The following is an 18,598-nucleotide window of genomic DNA, read 5'->3' on the forward strand; positions in this document are numbered from 1 at the left end:
ATAAAACAGTATCTCTGTTAGTGCAAGATATGGTATCAGGCAGCTATTTTCGTATGCTGCTGTTAGTCAGAAATTAATAGCACGCTGACCACTAAACTCCGATCTCAGTTCCTGTAACTGCTGCTTCCCTCCAAAAGCTTGGCTTCCTTGGAAAAAACATTTTGGAGATGGGTCTGAGTTAAGCAGCTGCTATGCAAATAGGGTAATCATCCTTTGCTTAGAAAAAAGGCCTAACCTCTAGGTACTGTAGCATTTTTACCATTTTTTCATGCATGGCAATATTATTTATCATATTCATCCATTATGCAATAAAATTAGCAATGCCTACATTGCAAGGATGACACCACAACACTTTACCATAAGGATTTTTGGTTTACAGTCTTTCAGATCTTGCTTTCTGATCCTGACGTTTTCATTATAGACACCAGTCCCAGACTGAATTCGTCTGCTTTTGTTATTTTATTTTAGGAATGGAGATCTCAGTAAAATTTTTTTTTGGACATGTTGTTTTGCCTCTGTTGGAAGATCTTCAACAATCTCAGAGAAAACCACCAATATGCCCACTGTTTGAATCTGTGATTAAAACTTTAACGGAAGGGCTGTTCATCTGCCTGGTGAGCTCACTGGTGCTAGATGGCATTTGTTTTGCAGAGGAGGCTGGACTGGAACACAGGATCATATGTCCCTCCAACCTGGTACAGATGCTGGCTACTCAGGTATAGGCCATTGCACTTGGCCTTGTTGAACTTCTTGAGGTTCACATGGGCCACCTCCTCAAACCTGTCAAGAGGTCCCTCTGGGTGACATCCCTTCCCTCTAGTGAATCAGCTGTACCGCTCAGCTTGGTGTCACCTGCAAACTTGTTGAGGGTGCACTCAATCCCACTGTCTATGTCATTACTAAAGGTACAGAACAGTAGCAGCCCCACTATGGACCCCTGAGGAACACCACTTGTTATTGATCTCCATTTGGATATTGAGCCATTGACTGCAACTCTTTGGATGCGGCCATGAAGATGATCCCCTATCTATCAAATAGTCCATCCCCCAACCCCATATTTCTGCAGCTTAGTGGCAAGAATGTTTTGTGGGACCATGTCACAGGCCTTACAGAAGTCCAGGTAGATGATACCAGTAGCTATTTCCTTGGACACTGATGCAATCGCTCCATCACAGAAGGCCACCAGAATAGCCAGGCATGATTTTCCCTTTGTGAAGCCATGTTGTCTGTCTCTAATCACCTCCCTGTCACCATATACCTTGACACGTTTTCCAGGAAGGTCTGTTCCATAATCTTATTGGGCACAGGGGTGAGGCTTATTGGTATTTCCCAGGGTCCTCCTTTTTACCCTTCTAAAAAATGAGTGTGATGTTTTCCGTTTTCCAGTTAGGGAATGACTGTAAAGATGTAAAAATTATTGAAAAGAGCTTGAAATTAACTCTGAATATGTTCCATGCTATCAACATTAAGAGGGGACAAAAGCACTTTTTAACTGGCTAGCCTCCTGACATCTGATTTCAGTTTGCAAACCTTCCTATTATAATTCACTGTCAAAATTTCTACACAACCAGTTTTCTTTATCATTTTCACAACAGGTGCATTTGTATGCGAGAAGAAGGTTAGTTCAGAAAGCTCAGTGCCTGTGACTGCTCTGATCTGGTGTTGATGGTCAGTTGCTGTCTTTTAAACTGTTATCCACATTAAATGGAAAAGAGATGCATGGTGTACTACATTTAGAGAGGAAAGACACATCCCTTGAGATATTTTCATCATCAGCTTCCTTGTTATTTGACAGACTAATGTGGTTTGTGGAATATTAATTTTTGACACCATTTATATTTTTTCCCTTTATTCTTTTGCATATATAAATAATAGCAATCAAAACAAAACAAAACAAAAAACCTAATTCTGTATGACAAATAAAGGGACTGATACTGGTCTATATGACAAAAAGAAAGTCAGCCATTTCAATGGAAATAGGGATGGGGTCAAAATGAAAAACAATTTGAGGCTTAGTGATAAGCCTTGTAAGACATCAGAAAAAGAGTCTGACATGTCATATTAAAACAGAATAAGATTTACTAATCCATTAAGAAACACAACATAGCCTGTTTTACTTCTTGTTGAAAATAAATACAGGATATTCAGGCTCTCCTAGGGGGCAAGCCTAAGTCAAACTTAGATCACATTTTAATGAAGTAAACAGAAAACCTGAGTCTTTTTCAGAGTTGTCAGATGTTGAAGAAAACTGAACCAGGTGTGCAGACACAGCAGTGATGTGAATCATTACTGGCACCTTGCACTCAAGGGTCTTCCCTCTTTATGTCTTTCACTGTGAGCTTCCTCCCATCCCTACTCCCCTGTGTTCCTTGGCAGCAGCAGTACTCTTCAGGATGACCAACTTCAAGGTTTGCTTTCATTGCTGAGAAACCCAGATCCAGGTGAAGCCAGAGCACCATCAAGGTAAGAAAGACAGGCAGCTGTGCCTGCTGGGGAGCTGAAAACACACACAGAAATGCACTGGGAATGGGAACAGCAAACATAACATATAACGAACATTTGTATTTCTCATTTAAAAAATTGGAAAGCTTTCCATTTGTTGAAAGCACAGTTACTGTATTTTGCCAACCCAATTTACCAGACACACCATAAGAAGAGATGCATAGACCCTGTACTAGACAGAGAACATCCCATCCTGTTAAACACACTTTGGGAAGCACATTTTTCTGTCCCAAAAGTAGTGAAATAGCACAATTATTTAACCAAACATAGAATGTTATAGGAGAAAGAAAGACTATTTTCTCTTTAATTTGAAAAATGTCTTTATTTGTTTTAAATTAATAAAGGTATTGATAGGTCTATATATCTTACATACAGATTATATAGATTATATAGGTTATGTAGATCACATAAATTATATTGATCTCTTTCCTTGCAGAAAAAAAATAGATTACTGTTTTTTATAGCACTAATAGTATCTGAGTATGATGATGAGCTAAAAATATTAGAGAGAAGGTTTTTAAACTGTTACAAAATTTGCAACCTGAAAAATAATTTGAGAATGTAGAGCTTCACTGCTTCACACCTTCCTTATTCATATTGCATTTAATTGAAAACAGAAAATGAAATCAACCTCGCTTGGTACATCTGACACATATTCTAGAATACTTTTGTTTCAGTGTAATTATCTAATATCTGTGGTTACAGCTATAAATTGTAATTTACCTCCTACTATCTTTTTATTAGTAACTTGTGGCTTTCTTGGTGTTTCTGTGTTGCTTGGAACCTACAAAGCTTTATCTTCTATGAATCTATGAAATCACTGTGCTCCACTACATTGTTGCTTGTGAATGCTCTTTATGGACAGTAAAAGAGAAAGCTCTGCTAAAAGAACAGCCCAGAGTTCACCGCTATCCGTAGAGATCTCTGCTGCTTTCCTGCCATCCAAATGGACCTTCCTGGTAGGGGTAGTTCTTAAGGGCAGTGTGCTGTGATCGGTTGACCTTGGCTGGACATCAGGTGCCCACCAAAGCCGCTCTGTCACTCTCCCTCCTCAGCTGGGCAGGGGAGGGAAAATACAACGAAAGTCTTGTGGGTCAAGATAAGAACAGGGAGAGACCACTCACCAGTTACCGTCATGGACAAAACAGACTCAACTTGGGGAAACTAACGTAATTTATTACCAGTCAAAACAGAGTAGGGTAATGAGAAATAAAACCTAAATCTTGAAACATCTTTCCCCCCACCCCTCCCTTCTTCCCAGGCTTAACTTTACTCCTGATTGCTTTGTCTCCTCCCCCCACAGCGGTGCAGGGGGATGGGGAGTGGGGGTTGCGGTCAGTTCATCACACATCTCTGCTGCTCCTTTCTCCTCAGAGGGAGGACTCCTCACACTCTTCCCCTGCTCCAGTGTGGGGGTCCCTTCTGCTGGAGACAGTCCTTCACAGACTTCTGCAATGTGAGTCCCTCCCACGGGCTGTAGTTCTTCATGATCTGCTCCAGCCTGGGTCCCTCCCACAGGGTGCAGTCCTTCAGGCACAGACTGTTCCAGCGTGGGTCCCTGCGGGGTCACAACTCCTGCCAGCAAACCTGCTCCAGAGTGGGCTCCTCTCTCCATGGGGCCACAGGTCCTGCCAGAAGCCTGCTACAGTGTGGGATTCCCATGGGGTCACAGCCTCCTTCAGGCATCCACCAGCTCTTGTGTGGGGTACTCACGGGATGCAGGTGAATATCTGCCCCAACATGGACCTCCATGGGCTGCAGGGGGACAGACTCACCACGGTCTTCCCCACAGGGTGCAGAGGAATCTCTACTCCGGTTCCTGGAGCACCTCTTCCCCCTCCTTCTTCACTCACCTTGGTGTCTGCAGAGTTGTTGTTCTCACATATTCACACTCCTCTCTCTCTCTACAGTTCCCATTTTTTTTTTCCCTTCTAAAATATGTTATCCCAGAGGCGCTGCCACTGCTGCTGATGGGCTCGGCCTTGGCAAGCAGCAGGTCTGCCCTGGCTCTATTGGACATAGGGGAAGCTTCTGGCAGCTTCTCACAGAAAGCACCCCTGTAGCCCCCCTGCTACCAAAACCTGGCCATGCAAACCCAATACATGTGTAGTGGCCTAAATCAGACTCTTTCTCTTTCTGAAATCCTTTTTTCTCCACATACTGCACATTTTCCAACTTTCTTCACAAGGGAGAGAGCTCTTACGAGCATCAGTGCCCACCATGGCTTTCTCTGCACATCGTCCTTGCTCTACCCCACTTGACCTGGAGTCCTGTGGGTAGGAAGATTAAAATGGGCTGTCATCTAATTAAAGTTTATCATGATGTATAGACAGAAAGGAGACAAATGACAACTGTGTGGGTATCCTGAGCTGTAGTGTTTTTTATGCTTAGCAACTTGGCTTTATTAAAAGTTAACTTTCTTGTAGTTTGATATTTGCAATTTCTCATGATTTTAAGAAAATAAGTTTACATAAAGAAATCCCAAACTCAAGAGTGGCTCTTACACATTTTTATCTTTAAGAAGTTGCTGAGATTCTTGTGTCTGTGATTTAAAACATCTTTCAGAGGTGACCTCTTGCTTCAGCGAATGTCCCCAGCTGGAATCACCTTTCAGCTAACTAAAATCTTAAGATTGATTTTCCATCCATCCACAGAGAAAAATACATAGGGGAGTTTTCAGACATTGACTCAGACAGATTCTTGGGATTCATTATAATGCATTATAAAAGGTTGTGGTTTTTTGTTTGTTTTTTTTTTTTTTTTTTTTTTTTTTGTTTTTTTTTGTTTTTTTTTTTTTTTGTTGTTAAAGACAATGGAAAAGACTAAGTCATTCAACGCTCAATAACTTCTTGTCATTTCTACCTTGGAAAACAGGACTGGGCGCTAGGGACCTCTGACCACACCCTCTTGTGGGAGAGAAATTTCTTCACCAAACCTTAGACCCACTCCATGTGCAGTGTGGTAGTCTCCAAACCAGTAGCCTTTGTAACATCTCTACCTCAGTGAGCTGCTCACGGGATCTGCACCACTATGGATCCATTGCATTTATCCTTGTTTCTCTGAAGGACTGCCCCATCCCACCCAGCATGTTCCACAGCCCCATGACACAGGGACTAACATTTATTATCCCAGTGGAGAACAGCAGTGCACGTGTGCAGGGGATGTGGAAGGCTAGCTGTATCTCTGATGCTGTAGCACCCCCAAAAGAAAGGCCCTTCAGCTAAGCAGATCCAGAGTTTTGAAGAGCCAGTTACTAGTTACCTGATATTTTGGCAGGCAAAAGTTAATGACTTCTCTGCAGCCCGCTTGCGCTCACTGAGAGAGGGAGGGAGGGAGGGAGGGGAAAAGCTCTCACAAGAGAGACATTTAAAGGGAGAAGGGGGAAAAAAAGTTAAAATTGCTTCTTCCAAAGAAAGACTCAGTCAGTCAGGTAGAAAGTGTCCTGGTTAAGCTATTTATTGCACACAGATGGTCACAGGTTTGGTTTAAGAGTTAGCTAACAGAAGTGTTATATTTGTTATGCATATACTGGCAAATGAAAGTGTAATAACACTGGCCAAGATTGTCAGGAGTGAAATCTCATTCCTCTACAGGTGTGGTACCACAAGAAAATGTGCTTCCTGAAGGCACCTAGGTAGAAGGGGAGCAAATGAAAATAGTGGAAAACAAAATCTCTGTGTGGTGATTGATACTATTCAAACCAAATTCACATGAGAATGAGGAGCCAAGTTCAGCTTCATAAAACCAGGAGAAGGTGATGAGAAATTCTTGACACAAATTCTCAGGGCAATGTGGAATATTTTAGGCTTTTGCCCCCTGACAGTCTTACAGCCAGCTGGAAAGAACTGTGCCTATACCTCCTACTAAAACAGTTTCCACTTTGTCTTTACTAAAAGGATAAAGCACTTATAAAAAAGGCAACCCTTATCTTTGTCAAAATCAAATTTAAAAACTTGTCAGTTAAGCAGTCTTGTCATAGATGTGTGTGTGTGTATACATACACACACACCTGCAGTAAGAACCACATGTACCAACAACACAGCACACTGTGTATTTTTAAAAGAAATTTAGCAAAAAGACAAAATCCCTAGCCCATTTATTTCTGTGTTTCTTAGCAATGCCAACTTGACTCCATCATGCCCTTACCCTGTCTCTACCTACCCCTGTGGCCACCAGCTGACTTGCAAAATGCTGATTTTAGAGTTGGCTTTCATGATGGCACTAAACACTTGATGGATGCCCACTGGGTGGCTGTAAGATGTGAGAGACTCAAGGAAAGTGAGCACTGGAGGAAGCCCGTCTGTTCCTGCAAGCAGCTCAGCTGGGCTGGTGGGTGAGGGAGCTGAGTTTGTGGAGCACTGCCACCCAGAGAGGTGGGGAAAAGAAGGAGGTGGTTGTTGGGACATGGAGGAGGGATGAACTTGTGCAGCTATTCAGGTCTGGGCCCTGCAGTGAGGAGTCAGTGGATGCTCCCTCTGTTCCCTTATCACAAGACAAGCTGGAGGTGTTGCATGTCCTGGAAGGGCCCCAAGAGCTGTAATGGGAACTCCACTCGTTATCTTAAGGCTTGTACTATTTGAAGATTAATTACACATCTAGATGCTCTATACAACAAAGCCACAACTGCAGAGTTACCATCTTTACACCTTTGCAAAACATTGCTCTCCTACAATAAGAAATAACATTTCTATATTGGGCTCCTAAACCATATGAAAGTTTCGAAATAGCATCACAGTTAGATGCACCTAGTAGGTATTAAAAAGAAAAACGGAACATGCAGATATAGAAAGTAATACAAGTGCAGACAGCCTCATGTTTTAGGTTTGTTAATATACCATAAAAAAATGGAGAGGATGTGAAAATTAAGTAGTACTTGAGTGTTGCTGTGAGGTCAAGTTATTATGAATTAGAGTTTATTTAATAAGGCTAAAGACAACTATTCGGATCAGACTATTCAGAGGTGTATACTGTCCTACACTTTCCAAAACCTGCTGATTACAAATACACCTCACCCTCTGTTGTTTCAGTTGAGAGACCCACAGGAAAGCATCTTATGTGTCTGTGATTAGAATTAAGCTTTCAGAAATGAGTGAGCAGTTACTTTTGATCTAGTGCCAGTATGTATTTGGTTGCAGTCTTATCTCACTAAGGAGATTTGTATCTTGAAACAGTATTTGGATCTTATCTTACAAGAATTTTTTCCTAAGCTTTCTTAGTCTACTGCAGACTTACAGAAAAACTTCTCATTCCACCCACATTTAAAGTGGGGTTTCAAATTGCATTTGCTATGGTAGATAAGAGATATGACATTCTTGCTCATAACGACACATTCTCTCTTTGGTAGCTATTGAAAGAGAAAATACAGCTAGGGCTAAGATGGTTTGATGGAGGGTACAAAGTTAGTATATAGCTATAAAATATTGACCCAAGGGAAGCTACTGAGCAACTCTTCTGAATTTAAAAGCTCAGTATTAAGTGACACATGATGGCATCTAGAGAACATGATGAATATCAGGCAGCAACTAAATGTTTTAAATTTTCAAAGAATGAGCCTGATGTGTTCAAAAGGGGCTTGCCATTTCTTCCTGCTTTTTTCGTGTATGGGCCTGACTATGAGCAACAAGACATAGACCCTGTTTCTTTTAGAAACTCTCCCTGACCCTTCAAATATTTGAGGAGGATGTCTGAAAGGGAGATGATCTGAAGAGGGTCTTTTTCTCTGGGGGAGCAAATCCCATTTCCACAAAATGAATCCCCTGAGATTTCTCATCTCACTGAACACCCTTCAATGAGCTTATACTCAAAGTTGGATAAAACAGGACCTCATGATGGAGCTAAAGTCTCAGGGCAAGTTTAATTCATAAGAATTATCTCTTAAAGTTACATCAGGCTAACATGATAATGATGAACTAGGCTTGGATGTTTTAGCAATAGCCACATAGCAATCAATATTATATACCTTTAAGAGTCCATTATGTTTTTATAAGATATGTTTAGGAGTTCCTAGTAAACACTGTATTTGATTTCCTAAGAGACTTAAAATTGCTATCCTTTTATCCTGATGTTTTTCCTCATGCCGATGTTTAGAATTGACACGAGATTCTGGTCATACAATTGCCACTTGCTTCTTCCCAAACTTTTGGAAAAAATACACCAGTTTATCAACTCTGATTTCAAAAATCAGTGCCAAGTCATGGTAGCAAGTACTGTAGATCCACAGAGAATATGTAATTTAGCATCCAGCCAGTCTATTCAGTTGATCAGAACAACTGTTTTGGGACCGTTATTCTATATGAGATTTTTCCAAAAACAAATAAAAATTCAGGATTCTGTAGATATGCAGACAGAATGTGCTACCATCCCAAGAACAGTGAATTGTGGAGTCAGAGTCCACAGGTAAATGTATTCACGGAGCTGTGATGTTTTAAAAAATGTCCCAATATTTGCAAAAGTTTCCAGTGCCTGTCTTAGCTCTACCAGCATATATGCCTTCCAACTTTTTTACTATTCAGGAATGGAATTTCCTGGCGGGAAAACACATCTCTGTGATAATAATAACCCTGTCAGGCTGTGGACCCAGTTGCTCTTCTTATGCTTACCCAGTTAGCCTAATTTATTTCTCTCAGATGGACTCCTTGCTTGTGTTATGTGGCTCTGCTGCCTATAAAGCCTGTGATGAACTGTGTTTGAAACATGGGTCCTGTGACTTAGAGAAAGCAATGGAGCAGGTGCTATGAAATCTGGCCTTTATCTGGTTATCAGTGCAGAGACAAAAAGCTGATTAGCAGTTAGTGTCAACTAGTGTGGCTGTAACAGATTCAGAAATATCCCAAGGGCCTTTCCACACCTTTCAAGTCCACAGAGCCAAAACTAACATCTAGTGTGACCACTTAGACAGAAGTAGCTCATGAAGTGATTCTTTCTTTACTGTCCTTAACAAAGACCACCAAAACAATCTGTTGCGGCTTATAACATCTGATCATTGCCAGCATGGCTCAGACATAGAGTTGTCATTAGTTAACATCTGACTGACACTGGTAATGATCAAAAAAGTCTGATTTTTTTGTTATAGGGTTGTGTCTTGTGATCAGTCACAGATAGATTTCATGGTCGAAGTCACCTGCATTTATTAGGATGTGTTCCTAAAACACTTTGTTAACTAAAGCTGTCAGCTAAAGCTGTACATAATAACAACTTCAAAGCTGAGTTTCATAAAATAGAGATCTAAATAACCACTTTCACCAGCTACAGTAGACATTCATGTAGGCATGAAAGGAGAGTTTACTTGTGAAGAATGAAACTATGCTCAAATGCTGCCTGCTTTAGAAAGACATTTGCTCGTTTGGTCTAAGTGACATATAGATAACACCTTCAGGTTAAACTGTAGTATTAAACCACCTTCATTTTCATCACTGCTACCTTTAAGGAAATACAGTACACTTTGAGTGCTTTAACCTATGCTGCTACTTTGAGAACAGACCACAAAAAGTATTGTTTTATAGTGGTTGTTTTAAAGGAGTATAATTTCTTAGTAACCAATTTGCAAATGTTGAACCGCAACCCACAGTTAATTAAACTGGGTCAAGTATAATTTTTTTTTAGACAACAAATAACCACACTTCACTTCAGCAAACCATGTCCTGTGTAAGTACAGTATCTCTCCCATCTGTCTCAGGGTTTTATACTCCAACCAATCATGATGGTATCTGAATACCTTCAGCCTAAAAATATGTAGCAGCAGCAAACACTTGGACACCGAATGCATTAAGAGGTCACCCTGGAACCTCTGCAACTTCTTTTAGGGAAAAGCTCAGTTTAGGGAGTGCGTGAATGTGTGTGCAGAGGGGCATCATCATTTTTTTTTTTTTTCAGCCCCAGCCCCAACATTCTGGGGTGTTTGGTTGTTTGCATCTTTGCATCTCTTTTTAACAACTGGCTTCTGGTTTGTAAGTTTTAAAATTATGTTAAAACCCTTCTTCTAAAGATGTACAGATGGGTTTCATTCAATTATCTCTGCAAGTTTTGTTCAAAAGTGCTTCTTCCATAGCTTTTAGTCATTTGGTCTGGGCTTCTGTGTTCTGTCTTGGAGCAGAGCAACACAACTCTTGTGATGGTGCCTGCACTCTAATTCATACTTCGAGAAAGATGGGGATTGAAACTGGGATTGTATCGTTCAGCTAGCCCTTAGTAATGACTGGGAATCAGTGAAGAGACTTCTCCCTGGGTCTCATGAGGAACCGGGAGGACACAGACAACCATGTTTTGTGTTTCAAGATTGTTTCAGCTCTAGATAGACTAAATCACAGGAATCCAGCAGCAGAGGGAAAATGGCCTGGCTCTCAGATGGGAAGAAAGATGAAGTTTCATACTGGAATTCAGATAAAAGACATTTTTTGCTACAGAAGTCACCTTGTCATCTGAGGCGGGATTCAAATAGGGTCCTAAGCTTCACAGTACTTTGTTAAAAATGGAAAACTACTGATGGACAGAAGCCCAAATTTAACTCATTCTCTTCGTCTGATGGTTAAATCTAATGTGGACAACATGGCACCACCACTTGTGAGAGTACTTGTGTAAATTAGATGACTATGCAAGCACAAAGTGTAAGTGTTCATCTTGATGATTATTAGTAAATTAAAAAGAAAAGACAAAATTCAAAAGAACAACATACTCTTTTAACATTTAGTCAATATTTAATCCAATCAACTGCCAGTCTGCAAGGACTGAATATTTAGTAATATAATTTGAGAACTTTCCTGGGCAGAATAACCTAGGAGCAATTATTTTGACTTGCAGTAAGCTCATGGAGTGAAACGAATAAGCAGGTAAATATATATTTATGTATATATTTATGTTGATTACCCAGGAGATAAAGATCAGTGATTTGAACAGATGAGTGTATTTCAAAATCCATTAATATTATTCAAATTTCTTCCAATAGTTTCATGTTAGATCTTGTGTAAATGTTAAGTACCTCTCATATTATTTGAAGAAGGAGTCATAGTTCCTCTCCACAGGATAAAGTGATCTAACAAGTATTAGCATTTTCTTTGAGATCTTTCAGAAGAAGCAGCAGCTCAATATTACAAATGCAGAAATCTTTAATGTAGAGCAGAGATGTGGAAAGCCTGTCTCCTCTGCTGCCCTTCTTTTGGAAAGAACCTTTGTGATAATTAGCAGTTGAAAAGTCTATGATTAGTAATGCAAAGCATATAAAAACTTTCTTTCTGCAAATAAATTAATTGATAAGAGGGAATATTTAGCATGCATACATAAGAAATGTGTTTTTTTCTAAAACAAACACCTCTTTTATATGGTGTCATGGTTTAAACATCTGGCAATACAGCATAGAGCAGTGTGTGGTCTGAAGACCTTCACCAGTGTCAGTATTAGAACTGTTGACACCCAATCAATAAGCAGCCTATCAAATCCAGAGAGCATACTCATATTATTTAATTATTAAAGCAATCATTACTAAAATAATCCTTCCTTCAGTCACAGTATTGTCAAAAAATTAATAGAATCAAATCAACAGATACTTTTTGGTTCCCAAAGTAGGCAGGGATTTGACAGAACCATTTTTTTGGTGGTTAGTCTATGCTGTGCTGGTTTTGTCTACCCAAAGGTATGACTTCTATGGTATGATTCCTTAGCGTGCATCTCAAAGTTGGCTACCCAAAGGCTGAGACATCTAGAATCACTAGTCACTTTCAGAGATGTTTCCGTGACTTCTAAACAATTTGTTCCCACCACATTGTGTTCATACTTTTCATCATGCCCTTTCTGCTTTACTCTCAGCTGTCCTCAGACAAAGGACTCTCATCTCAGTGGGGGCAGAACACTTCTGTGGTTTAGATATCATTTGGCTGCTCTGCCTGTGAGGGCTGGTTGGTCTTTTTGGTTGTGCTTCCTTAGAGGAATTCTTCAAATCCCATGGCATCCTTCAGAGACAGTCCTGCTCTGTGCTGCTGACAGTGCATGAGGCCATGATTGACTGTACATGTGGTGTTGGCCTTCCACAGTGTAGATGAATCTACACTGAATCCACAACGAATCTGCAATGAAACTACGATGAATACAGTATTCTACATTGCAGATGAATCTACATGGGTGATTTGTCCTGTCCTACAACAGATGTATAAGAGTGTAAATTAATATTCTTTTATGCATATTTATGTATTAATTGTACAGGTATCTAAAGAACTCAGACTAGACACAGCAAACAATAGCTGCAATGAAAAAGAACAGATACTGCCACAGAAGTTGGACAGTTATACATTCAGAGGCTGTAAAGCTACATAAACCTCTGGACTGTCTCTCTTGACCTTCTTCTATGTAAATAAGACCTTCATTACCCTTTTTTTCCCCTGAGAAGTTTCTTACTTCTCTTTATAGAGTCACTTCTCAATTTTCTTCTGATAATCTGATCTGATTCTCTCACTGAAAGACGTTCTCTCCACATTTTGAGTATATGTCATGGTTCTTTTTAATTTATTAGCACCAAAATTGCAGGCACCATATTCATTCTCATCAACATCTCACCTGGAAATCAAACCACTTCCTTTCATTTTCTTGCTAATTTTTTATTTAGAGAATCTGAGGACTGTGATTTTATTTCCTCTGTATATTATCACACTGGAAAGTTATGCTGAACTGTCACTCTTTGAACTTGATTGGTTTTAGTTATCACTTTCCAACATGCAATCTTCTCTCTGTAGGTCTGAATTCCTTAGTTTAGATGTAGAGCTTTACACTGGCTGTATTGAAGTACATATAACTTAAATAGGCCTCCATTATTGAAACCAGCTTTATATATGGCTGCCTGGATTGTTTAGTCTGAATAGGAGTCTGAGCATAGGATTGCTTTAGCATCTTCAGTTGAAGATAAATCCTGGTACACAATCGTATTTTAAGCCAGTTCTCTTTCCAATCACTGAAAATTAGTAGTATTTTATCGAGATACTTTTTGTTCAGAATAGCAAGTGATAGTAAGTCAAATATTAGGGTTTGCTTAATAGGATCTATGATCTATAAACTGACTGGAATTAATAACGTTCTCATTTTTAAGACTTTGTTCGTTGACTCCCTTATGAGCTTTTCAATTATTTTGCTCAGGAATCAAGTTAGCCTCCAGTTATTTCATACATCCTTCCCTGCCTTTTTTCAGTATTAGCATAATATTGACCCTTTACCAGTGCTTTATTGTAATTCACTAGAGTATTACGGTATTTCTCACAAATTATTGTCAGTGGCACAGATGCTTGTTCAGACAAATCCCTTTTGTTTCCTTAGGTATTTACAGACTGGAAAATGCTTTATCACCCTCATGTAGTCAAGTGCACCATCTCTTCCTTATTGAAATACGGCAGAAATATTTACTGAAGTTTTCATTTTCTTTATCATTTCTAACAACTTTACTATCTCCATCAACTGTGTTGCTTGATTTCATATTAATTCTTATCCCTTTTGTTGTACTGGAGTGTGACAGACTTTTCTTTAGCTTCCCTTATTCTCTAAATTTTAATGGCTTTAGTTTTTATTGACTGCTACCTGTTTTCCTTTGTATGCTTGTCAAATATATACTTTATTTTTTAATACTCCTTAGAGGAGCATCACCGCACCACTGAGCCTGTAAATATCTGAAAATGTTTTGAGATACAATTTTGACATAAATTACATTATCAGGAATGTCACTTTTAAAACAGAGGCCAGTAAAACTTCTTTCAGCCCAGTGGAAGCCATGAGGATATTTTAGCTGGCTGCACTGCAGCACGCTGCTGGTGCGGGATGCTCCTTCCCCAAAAGAGGACAATGCTGCTCATCAGCCAGAAGCTGGCAGCACTGCACGATCCCATGGCACACAGAGTTGCCTATAAGCCTTGATGCTGAACCACATTGCATTAGATTAAGTAAGAGAACAGCCTCTGAATGGATGAATGTATATTCTTTAGCCTCTGCGATTTGACTTACACACCATTCTTTAATAGAGACACTGTCCATCTTAGGAAAGCCTCTATATCTGCTCTTAGGTTCATATTTCTGTTTTCTTGTTGATAAACAGATTAGGAAACAGAGTACTTGATGCAAGTCTGTGGATGTTCCATGCTGGACTAAGCATATCACTTTGTACTGCACCTATCCCGTTTCACAATCAAATATAAAAAAGCTCCAAAATACAAGATCAGAAGTGCTTAAGTGGTCCAATTCAATTAGTCCTGCACAGTGGCAGGCTTTCATGTCCCAGATGTGGCTGGCAGTGGAACTGGGTGCATGCATTGTGACAGTATCTCCCGCTTGAGTGTGAGAAATAGTGGCAACTTTTCACAGTAACTCCCTTCTTGAGCACTAAGTTCTTCACTACAGAAGTCTGCTGTTCCTGGGCAAATAGAGGTGACTGTAAAGGGTCAGTATCAGAGCTGTCTGTCCCTTAAACAGGTGCTGGCAAAGTTACTCTATGCTTTTCTGTAGTTCCTTGAAAGCTGCTCTTCTCTCCCCAAAAGTACTATATGGGTTTCCCCACACTTGGAGAGGCAACTTATGAGTGGACACCACTTGGCTTGCTTAATGAGTCCTCTAAAAATATGAAGAGAAACAGTGTAGCAAAGAAGAGGCTATATATATCTAGTAAAATCTAGCTCATCCTTCATATTACAGATTCACATAGTTCAGAAAGTGACCAGAGAGACTGAGATGCAAATTTTACCTTTGGTGTAGCGCAATTGTATGACACCATCTCCCCTTATGTTGGCAGACGTGATGCCAAACCCAATCTCCTCATCTTCAGAGGAGGACATTAAGACTCAGATGCTTCCTCCGTTTGTCTCCAACAACCTGACTATGGAAGGCTCGCCGCTATGGGCTCTTCTCCAAAGCATGCTCCTCTCCAAAGCAAGTGTTGGGGAGGTGGGGGTATATCTGGATGGGCGGGTCAGCATACATTCATGGTGGCTCCGTGGTGACTCAAGGGGGGTTGGCTACATGATCAAAAGGGGCAGACCCTTAGGAGCAATCAGGGAAGGATGCATATTTCAGCTTTTCCTCCTGCTGGCCAGTGGGATCCTTTATAGCACACCCCTACACTGCTCAGCACCTCCTCCTCTCACATCCTTCTTGAAGGCAGATGGGAAGGTCAAATACTATTGAAACCTCACATCTAGGAATACACAGACAATACAATACATAAGATATGACAAGACAATATACAAGATAATTTCTTTTATATCTTCCAGCCCAGGTTACCCTTGAGAGTAGAACCACAAGAAGTATGTTGAAAAGATGTGATTTTCCCCTCCTAGATATGTTTAAATAGGTAGAAGAGTGAATGGGAGTTCAATATGCAATTAAATCTCTATCCGTCCAGAACAATTCCCATGCAAGGAAAGGAGAACGGGGTGGGTTTCTTCTTACCTACACATGGCCTAGTCACTAAAATGTCTACCATCAAAATAGAAAGGAAAAAGCACATTTTGAGTTCAGCTCACTTCCTCCTCAGGTAGACCTCTAAAACAAGGTGAGCTGAATCCCAGTGCTTTAGGGCAGTAGCAATGTATTCACTCCGTAGGGTCACCTGCTGGCACCAGTGCAGGGCTTTGCAGCTCCGCGGGCATTGGGCAAAAATTGACAGCTCACAGGGATGGGGTGAGAGCTCCCCCCATCTTGGGTTGGGGCCACTGGGCATCTGCCTTGGAGGGGTAATGTCAGCTGGGATGGACTGCTTTTGGCAGCCTGCTGGCATTTTGCCAGTCAGAAGACCTGGCAATTGTTTTAACTATAGAAATACGGTTCAAACCTCAAGACCTTTCAGGGCAGAAGGATTTAAAACTATGTGCTGGAAAAAGAACTGAATGGACAGCGTGTGGGTGAAGTATAAGCATTGCTGGAACTGGTGATTTTTTTCTCACCATGTGTCGTGCTACATGCATCATTCACATTTCTGAGCACGGGCATCTGACTTTCAGACAGAGGTGTCTGGAAACACATGGTGGGACAGGAATTCAGACACTTCCTTCTCTTAGGCAAATTCACTGTTTTCTGGATAACAGTTTGTGTCCATGGCTGCTGGAGTATCTTGGAAAAAAACTGCTAACAGTGGAAGTCCCATCCTCCTGGCATTATAAGCCTCCATGACTACTATTTTGTCATTTTTCAGAGCTAAAACCAGCTTCATTTTTCCTTAAGGAAATCAGGCATTCAGAGTTAAAATACAGCTTGGCCACTGGAGAAATAGGCACCTCACTGCATCATGCCTGTGCTTGAAATCCCTCCTGTTGAGAGGGGAATTTAATTTCTTTCTTTGTTGACATGATAAGTGTGTCATGTTGACATAATGAGTGGTCATTCTGCAAGTGTTATGATACACAAGAAAAAAGACCATTCACCAGGTGACATCACTGTCTGCCAGAGAAACAGCAAAACAGGGATAACCAGTAGCTCCTGTGCCACCTAGAGCTTTCTTACTTCTCTACAAAATCACACCACCTTGTACTAGGCGTATATTCCTGCAGACCCAGTGAACAACAAAACTCTGAGGCACTGTTTGCTATCATGTGCTAAGACTTTTCTGCCTTTTTTTACTTTAACACTGGCAGCAAAACTTTAGGAAAATTTTAAGAGAAAGGCATTAGCCTCCTGTGAAATGTGGATTATTTCCTCACTTGTTAATATGTACTGCCCTCTTGTGATAAAATATGTTTTCAGTGTTCTCTAGATGTTCCCTTCCTGTTTTCACTTTTTGTCGTTTCTTAGGTATATTTTTTTGTCTGGGTTCCTCCCCCAGATCCTGTGGCTTTCTTTAACACTTGTTTTCCTAAGGCAGAAATAATTCTTCTTAACATTAGAAGGATGAAAGAAAAGCAACAGAAAGCTTGATCAAAATATCCAATATTTCACTCTTTCATACAGTTAACATCTTTCTATACTGTTTTACTGAGCATACAAGAATCAGTTGGATATGTAGGCAGCAAATGAAAAATGTAGACTTAAAAGGATGAGGAAAATATTTAACAGTTCATTGAAAAGGCAGTGTTTGAAGAAAGAGGCCCAGTGTGCAGCAATGTACTTAGTAGCATAATTAGCATCATAACAGCCTGATGAACTAGCCAAAATCTCCCAGGTCATGGCAAGGGAAGGCAACTTAATGCTGTAAACCTGATATCCAAAAGTAAACAGAGGCAGAAGCCAAAGCTAAGCAGAGGCAAAAGCCAAAGCTAAGCAGGCAGGCAAAGCCACATATGTCTTGAATGCAATGGATGAAAAGCCGTCACTGTCTGGGAAGGGAGGGAGGAGGAGAAACCCTTCAGAAGCAGGAGAAAAGGCAGCGTGACACACCACCCCATCAGGCGAGGTGGTGACAGAGAGGAAAGCCCAAATACAGACCTTTTGGGTTAAATGGTAGTTGGAAAAGTTGCCTCTTTCTGTGTTTTAGGCAACATACATCAAAGATATCCAACTGTAATCTTCTTGTCCTATGGATAGAAACAACACACAGGGACTGTGAGTGATTCCTCCCTGCTGACTCTGATGTCTTAGACACACAGGTATAAATGAATTTGTGGAGTATATTTCCTGGAACTAGCTACCAGATGGGTGGGAAATTTTTCTAATGTTGCTTGTTTTATTCAACGTTCTCAACTTAGTGCGGAGCTTGGTTTTTTTTGCTCTAGTATTTCCACTTTGTGTTTATCATAATTAATGTTGTGACCACCATTGAAGGAGCAAGCACATTCTAAACTGTCTACCATGCTTTTGGGCTCTGGGGAGAATTTTCTCAATAAAAGGATCAATGGACCATTACTAGGTGGCTTTCTCAGAAGCTGTATGATTGAAAGGAGATTTCCAGGCAAGTTAGGTGTTATTTATGTCCTAAAGAGGAACTGAATGTTGTTACAATTTAAGATGAATAATTCAATAATTATATCTAGTCCTGGGATCCTGAAAGGTTTCTAGTAGTCAGAAGCTCTGATACACCACTGGAAGCACTCTCAGATTAACTTTTGTGAACTATTTAAACTCTCCTCAAACACCGAATAAGAGAAACTGAACAGTTTTTAAAAAAATTTAAAAATCATCATTATTGGAGGCAATAAAACAAAACTAG

Source organism: Tyto alba, unplaced genomic scaffold, assembly GCF_018691265.1.
Source record: "Tyto alba isolate M040663 unplaced genomic scaffold, T.alba_DEE_v4.0 Super-Scaffold_2, whole genome shotgun sequence".
Taxonomy (NCBI): Eukaryota; Metazoa; Chordata; class Aves; order Strigiformes; family Tytonidae; genus Tyto; species Tyto alba.